This window comes from Aegilops tauschii, chromosome 2, assembly GCF_002575655.3.
Source record: "Aegilops tauschii subsp. strangulata cultivar AL8/78 chromosome 2, Aet v6.0, whole genome shotgun sequence".
Taxonomy (NCBI): Eukaryota; Viridiplantae; Streptophyta; class Magnoliopsida; order Poales; family Poaceae; genus Aegilops; species Aegilops tauschii.
The window spans coordinates 292155088-292163369 of record NC_053036.3 but is presented as its reverse complement, the minus strand read 5'-3'; positions in this window follow the sequence as shown (position 1 = coordinate 292163369).

The window sequence follows — 8282 nt, the reverse complement described above, 5'->3', positions numbered from 1 at the left end:
AAAATTTATATGCTTGTGCATCATGAAAAGAATGCTTTATGTGATGGTTATATTGTTGAATTCATTCATGATGCTACTGAAAATTATTATGAGGGAGGAATATATGCTTGTAGGAATTGCAATAATATCAAGTTTCGTCTCTATGTGCTTAAAGTTTTAAAGTTATGCTTGTTTTGCCTTCCTATGCTAGTTGATTATTGTTCCATAAGTTGTTTGCTCACAAAATACCTATGCATAGGAAGTGGGTTATACTTAAATGTGTTAGTAATATACTTCATGATGCTCTCTTTATGTTTCAATTCTTATCTTTTATACGAGCATCATTGAAATCATCATGCCTAGCTAAAAGGCATTAAAGAAAAGCGCTTGTTGGGAGACAACCCAATATTTACCCCTACTGTTTTGTGTGTTCAAATGATTAAGCTACTGTATTAATCATGTTTTATAGTTTTTTTTCAATAAAGTGCCAAGTAGAACCTTTGGGAAGACTTGGGTGAAAGTTAATGTGATCTTGCTGTAAAAAACAGAAACTTTGCGCTCACGAGATTAGCTGTAATTTTTTACAGAAGAGTGCTTTTAATTTGATTCATTTTTAAGATGATTAATAGACAAATCATTCACGTCCACCAATTTATTTCAGAATTTTTGGAGTTCCATAAGTATTCGAACAAAACAGATTACTACAGACTGTTCTGTTTTTGACACATTCTGTTTTCTATGTGTTGTTTGCTTATTTTGATGAATCTATGAGTAGTATCGGAGGGTATGAACCATAGAGAAGTTGGAATACAGTAGATATTACACCAATATGAATTTATAATGAGTTCACAACAGTACCTAAGTGGTGGTTTTATTTTCTTATACTAACAGAGCTTACGAGTTTTCTGTTGAGTTTTGTGTTGTGAAGTTTTCAAGTTTTCGGTAAAGATTCGATGGACTATGGAATAAGGAGTGGCAAGACCCTAAGCTTGGGGATGCCCAAGGCACCCCAAGGTAATATTCAAGGATAACCAAGAGCCTAAGCTTGGGGATACCCCGGAAGGCATCCCCTCTTTCGTCTTCGTTCATCGGTAACCTTACTTGGAGCAATATTTTATTCACCACAGGATATGTGTTTTGCTTGGAGCGTCATTTTATTTTGTTTTGTTTTGCTTGCTGTTTGAATAAAATACCAAGATCTGAAATTCTTAAATGTTATAGATTCTTTACATAGTTGCATAATTATTCAACTACTCATTGATCTTCACTTATATCTTTTGGAGTAGTTTGTCGTTTGCTCTAGTGCTTCACTTATATCTTTTAGTGCACGGCGGTGATTTTATTTTGAAGAAATAGATGAACTCTCATGCATCACTTATATTATTTTGAGAGTCTTAAACAGCATGGTAATTTTCTTAGGTTATGAATTTAGTCCTAATAAGATGGGTATAATAAAAACTTTCATATAAAGTGCATTGAATACTATGAGAATGTTGATTCCTTATGATTGTTTTGAGATATGAGGATGGTAATATTAGAGTCATGCTAGTGAGTCGTTGTGAATTTGAGAGATACTTGTGTTAAAGTTTGTGATTCCCGTAGCATGCACGTATGGTGAACCGTTATGTGATGAAGTCGGAGCATGATTTTTTTTATTGTCTTCCTTATGAGTGGCGGTCGGGGACGAGCGATGGTCTTTTCCTACCAATCTATCCCCCTAGGAGCATGCCCGTAGTACTTCATTTCGATAACTAATAGATTTTTGCAATAAGTATGTGAGTTCTTTATGACTAATGTTGAGTCCATCGATTATACGCACTCTCACCCTTCAACCATTGCTAGCCTCTCTTGTGCCACGCAACTTTCGCGGTACCATACACCCACCATTACCTTCCTCAAAACAGCCACCATACCTACCTATTATGGCATTTCCATAGCCATTTCGAGATATATTGCCATGCAACTTTCCACCGTTCTGTTTATTATGACACGCTCCATCATTGTCATATTGCTTTGCATGATCATGTAGCTGACATCGTATTTGTGGCAAAGCCACCGTTCATAATTCTTTCATAGATGTCACTCTTGATTCATTGCACATCCCGGTACACCGCCGGAGGCATTCATATAGAGTCATATTTTGTTCTAAGTACTGAGTTGTAATTCTTGAGTTGTAAGTAAATAAAAGTGTGATGATCTTCATTATTAGAGCATTGTCCCATGTGAGGAAAGGATGATGGAGACAATGATTCCCCCACAAGTAGGGTTGAGACTCCGGACGAAAATAAAAAAATAAAAAAAATAAGAGGCCAAAAAAAAGAGAGGGCCCAAAAAAACAAAAAAACAAAAAAATGAGAGAAAAAGAGAGAAGGGGCAATGCTACTATCCTTTTACCACACTTGTGCTTCAAAGTAGCACCATGATCTTCATGATAGAGAGTCTCCTATGTTGTCACTTTCATATACTAGTGGGAATTTTCATTATAGAACTTGGCTTGTATATTCCAATGATGGGCTTCCTCAAAATGCCCTAGGTCTTTGTGAGCCAGCAAGTTGGGTGCACACCCACTTAGTTTCTTTTGTTGAGCTTTCATACACTTATAGCTCTAGTGCATCCGTTGCATGGCAATCCCTACTCACTCACATTGATATCTATTGATGGGCGTCTCCATAGCCCATTAATACGCCTAGTTGATGTGAGACCATCTTCCTCCTTTTTGTCTTCTCCACAACCACCACTCTATTCCACCTATAGTGCTATGACCATGGCTCATGCTCATGTATTGCGTGAAAGTTGAAAAAGTTTGAGAATACTAAAGTATGAAACAATTGCTTGGCTTGTCATCAGAGTTGTGCATGATTTGAATATTTTTTGTGTGATGAAGATGGAGCATAGCCAGACTATATGATTTTGTAGGGATAAGCTTTCTTTGGCCATGTTATTTTGAGAAGACATAATTGCCTTGTTAGTATGCTTGAAGTATTATTGTTTATATGTCAATATTAAACTTTTTTCTTGAATCTTATGGATCTGAATATTCTTGCCACAATAAAGAGAATTACATTGATAAATATGTTACGTAGCATTCCACATCAAAATTTCTGTTTTTACCATTTACCTACTCGAGGACGAGAAGGAATTAAGCTTGGGGATGCTTGATACCTCTCCAACGTATCTATAATTTTTGATTGTTCCATGCTATTATATTATCCATCTAGGATGTTTTATATGCATTTATATGATATTTTATATGATTTTTTGGACTAATCTATTAACTTAGAGCCCAGTGCCAGTTTCTGTTTTTTCCTTGTTTTTGAGTATCGCAGAAAAGGAATACCAAACGGAGTCCAATTGATCTGAAAATTCACGGAGATTGTTTTTGGACCAGAAGAAGCCCACAGAGTACCGGAGATGGACCAGATGAGTCCCGAGGCCACCACGAGGGTGGAGGGCGTGCCCTACCCCCCTGGGCGCGCCCCCTACCTCGTGGTCGCCTCATGGACCCACCTGACTTGTTCCCGACGCCAACACCTCTTATATATCCTGAAACTTCCAGAACATAACCTAGATCGGGAGTTCCGCCGCCGCAAGCCTCTATAGCCACCAGAAACCAATCGGGACCTTGTTCCGGCACCCTGGCGGAGGGGGGATCCATCACCGGTGGCCATCTTCATCATTCCGGCGCTCTCCATGACAAGGAGGGAGTAGTTCACCCTCGGGGCTGAGGGTATGTACCAGTAGCTATGTGTTTGATCTCTCTCTCTCTCTCCCTCTCTCTCGTGTTCTTGATACGGCACGATCTTGATGTACCGCGAGCTTTGCTATTATAGTTGGATCTTATGATGTTTCTCCCCCTCTACTCTCTTGTAATGGATTGAGTTTTCCCTTTGAAGTTATCTTATCGGATTGAGTCTTTAAGGATTTGAGAACACCTGATGTATGTCTTGCATGTGCTTATCTGTGGTGACAGTGGGATATTCACGTGATCTACTTGATGTATGTTTTGGTGATCAACTTGCGGGTTCAGTGACCTTGTGAACTTATGCATAGGGGTTGGCACACGTTTTCGGCTTGACTCTCCGGTAGAAACTTTGGGGCACTCTTTGAAGTACTTTGTGTTGGTTTGAATAGATGAATCTGAGATTGTCTGATGCATATCGTATAATCATACCCACAGATACTTGAGGTGACATTGGAGTATCTAGGTGACATTAGGGTTTTGGTTGATTTGTGTCTTAAGGTGTTATTCTAGTACGAACTCTAGGATAGATCAGACGGAAAGAATAGCTTCGTGTTATTTTACTACGGACTCTTGAATAGATCGATCAGAAAGGATAACTTTCAGGTGGTTTCGTACCCTACAATAATCTCTTTGTTTGTTCTCCGCTATTAGTGACTTTGGAGTGACTCTTTGTTGCATGTTGAGGGGTAGTTATATGATCCAATTATGTTATTATTGTTGAGAGAACTTGCACTAGTGTTATGAACCCTATGCCTTGTTTCAACGCATTGCAATACCGTTTGTGATCACTTTTATCATTAGTTACCTTGATGTTTTTATATTTCCATATTACAAAACCTATATCTACCATCCATATTGCACTTGTATCACCATAGTACTTTGTGTTGGTTTGAACCCTATGCCGAACTAGTGCACATATACAATTTACCATTCTACTGGGTGTGTTGGGGACACAAGAGACTATTTGTTATTTGGTTGCAGGGTTGGTTGAGAGAGACCATCTTCATCCTACGCCTCCCATGGATTGATAAACCTTAGGTCATCCACTTGAGGAAATTTGCTACTGTCCTACAAACCTCTGCACTGGGAGGCCCAACAACGTCTACAAGAAGAAGGTTGTGTAGTAGACATCATTCATCTAGCCTCCACCGGCCACTGTTCAACCATCCCTCCACCGGGTCCTGTTCAACCAGCCCTCCACGGGGTCCCTCCACCGGCTACTGTTTATCCACCCCCACCTCCTCGATCGGGGTCCTGTTCATCCAACGACAACGGCCTCTACTACCATGGGATCCTGTTCATCCAACTCGGGGTTCAATAACGTAGCTAGTGCAATCGCACAGGTTCAGTTAGAGCCCAACGCCTCGCTCGGGTTCAGTTATAGCGCAACGCCTAGCACACACGCCCGTACGTGTACGAGACAAATGCGCAAACCTCCGTGCATCGCTCAGCCCCGACCACCATCGTAACCGGGAGCTCCCCGAAATTTTCCTCGCCCTCGCTTCTACCATGATTTTTTCCGTCATGGACGGCCCAAAGAATGTCATTCAGGTGCGTCTCTGGCCCACCCAGGACGAAAAGCCCATTTTTGTCATGATTATTTGTCATAGAAGTAGGAGCCCACCACATCTATGATGAGACCGGGTTTTGTCACAATTATCGTCATGACAGAAAAAAATTCGTTCGGCCCAAAATGTCACGGATGTGTCTTCTTTTTTGTAGTGGTGGGAGGGAGGGGGCACGGAGATAGATATTTCCGCGGTGGCAGAAAAATTTCGCTCAGTGCCGCGAGAAACTGGCGCGAAAGTGTGGTTCAAGCGCGGGCGGTGGGACGAAGCTTCCTGCGTAAGCCAGACAAGACGGTGCACCAAGATATTTTATATCACATCCCACACGATTCTTGCTAGTAAACTATTTGTGGTATACCTGATTTGTCCATTATGTTTTCAAAGACCAAATGGTGTTACGGAGGGAAAGGATGGTGTTTGAATTGATAGAACATTTATGTACAGTGAATATGCAACTACATAAGTGTCGTGTTTAAATTTGGAATTATTCCAGGTTCGTTTGGCATTTTATGCATTAATTGAGTTTCTAGGCATTTAATGTGCATAATTCAAATTTGAACTACAAACACATGCTCCAGTGCACCAAAGTTTGTTAAAAATCACATGTGTGTCTTTGGGTGAATTATAAGTCCCATGCAAGAATGGGAATGAAATTCAAACATCTGGGCGTCGTGGCTCGACCGGGAACATTGAGAAACTTGGTTTTAAATTCCTGTAAATTCAAAACTTGCCTGAAAATCATGAAACTTGGCATGGTGTCATTTCATGGCACCAACATGCTGTGGTAAAAAAATTGGCTGCATTTGGACAAGTTTTTTTATAAGCTTCTTGCAAACCGGAGCTTCTCTCGAGAAGACTCGTGGTTCCTGAGGGGGACATGTCACCTTTGTGTGCGAAACGATATATGCTGCCTCCCCCCTTGATTTTTTACAGAGGCAACATAGAACTATATGAGTGCCGTGTTAAAATTTGGAATTATTCCGGGTTCGTTGGCCTTCTTTATAAATTAATTGAATTTCTGGTCATTTAATGTGCATAATTCAAATTTGAACTACAAGAAAATGATCCAGTGCACCAAAGTTGGTTCAAAAATCACATGTGTGTCCTTGGGTGAATTTCTAGGTCCCATGCAAGAAATGGGAATGAAATTCAAACATCTGCGCGTCTTGGCTCGGCCGAAAATATTCAGAAACTTGGTTTTTTAATTCGCGTAAATCCAAAACACGCCTGAAAATCATGAAACTTGGCATGGTGTCATGACATGGCACCAACATGCCGTGGTAAATTTTTTGGCCGAATTGGGACAAGCTTTGGTATAAGCTTCTTGCAAACCGAAGCTTCTCTCAAGAAGGCTCGTGGTTCCGAGAGGGAACGTGTCACCTCCGTGTGCGAAACGAATACACTGCCTTCTCCTGCCTTATTTTTTTTACGCAGGCAGCTTAGACCAAATAGGAGTTTCATGCTAAATTTTGGAACTATTCTGGTTTGTTTGGCCTTTTTATACGTTAATTGAATTTCTGGGCATTTAACATGCATAATTCAAATGTGAACTACAAGCACAAGCTCGAGTGCACCAAAGTTGGTTGAAAAATCACATGTGTGTCCTTGGGTGAATTTCTAGGTCCCATGCAAGAAATGGGAATGGAATTCAAACATCCGGGCGTCGTGGCTGGGCCGGAAAAATTTAGAAACTTGGTTTTTTAATTCCTGTAAATGCAAAACACGCCTGAAAATCATGAATCTTGGCATGGTGTCATGTCATGGCACCAACATGCTGTGGTAATTTTTTTGGCCAAATTGGGACAAGCTTTGGTATAAGCTTCTTGCAAACCGGAGCTTCTCTCAAGAAGGCTCCTGGTTCCGAGATGGAACGTGTCACCTCCGTGTGCCAAACAACATACACTGCCTTCTCCCGCCTTGATTTTTTTACACAGGAAGCTTAGACCAAATAGGAGTTTCATGCTAAATTTTGGAATTATTCCGGGTTTGTTTGGCCTTTTTTATACATTAATTGATTTTACAGGCATTTAATACACATAAGTCATATTTGAAGTACATGTGCATGCTCTAGTGCGCAAAAGTTAGTTGGAAAATCATTTATGTGTATTTGAGCGAATTTCTAGGTCCCATGTGATAGAGGCAAAGGTGTCCCATCTTTCGATGAGATGGTGGCTATCGTTTTTGGTGGAGTAGACTTTGACGATCCGACTACGAACATGCGAGGAAGTCGCGCCTTAGCAATCGCTAAACCAACTCCGAAAGTTATTGACCACGCCGGAGCACGATCAACCTGACCACGAAGGTCTATTTCCTGCAAGCAAACGAAGAACAAGCAAGAAACTGTAATTGCAATCTGGATATTGTGAATATAAGAGGAAAGTTTTATTAATGAAGGTGGGGTTCTGTGATGTCTTGGTCTGGTCGTTGAACACAAAAGAAGTACGCGAAGTTGCAGCTATGACAAATTTTCAATCTAAACAAAACCCAAAGTCCAAACGATGCCCTAAGGGCTGTATATATGGAGGAAGAGGGGGGAATTTCGTGGCCCTTGGAGGAGGAGTCCGAAATCAACCCTAACTCTTGTTTCCCCACACATACAGACTCTAAAAATAGCATATACTTGACTATTTCGAAATTACATGGGCCTGGCCCAAAAATAAGGTGACACAACACCTATATTAGCCTTTGGATGAAATTTATGAAGTAGCATCTTGTATATTTCGTCCAAACCTTCATGCACTCATTATGGTGGCTTCAAAGTCCTGAAATCACCACTTAAAACTCTGTTCTTGTTCCCCTTGCACATGCCATCATTTCCATGCCTGAACTTGCTCCAATGTTCATCCTTCTCATCCAAGCTAGGCCCTTCATTTGTAAGCAAAACAAATGTATCCAATTTAGGCAGCATCATATTCTCATGAACATTAGAATCATTAGCATGAAACAAAAGTACCTGGTAATTTAATTGGCGTGCGCGAGCTCGAGTAATTGGT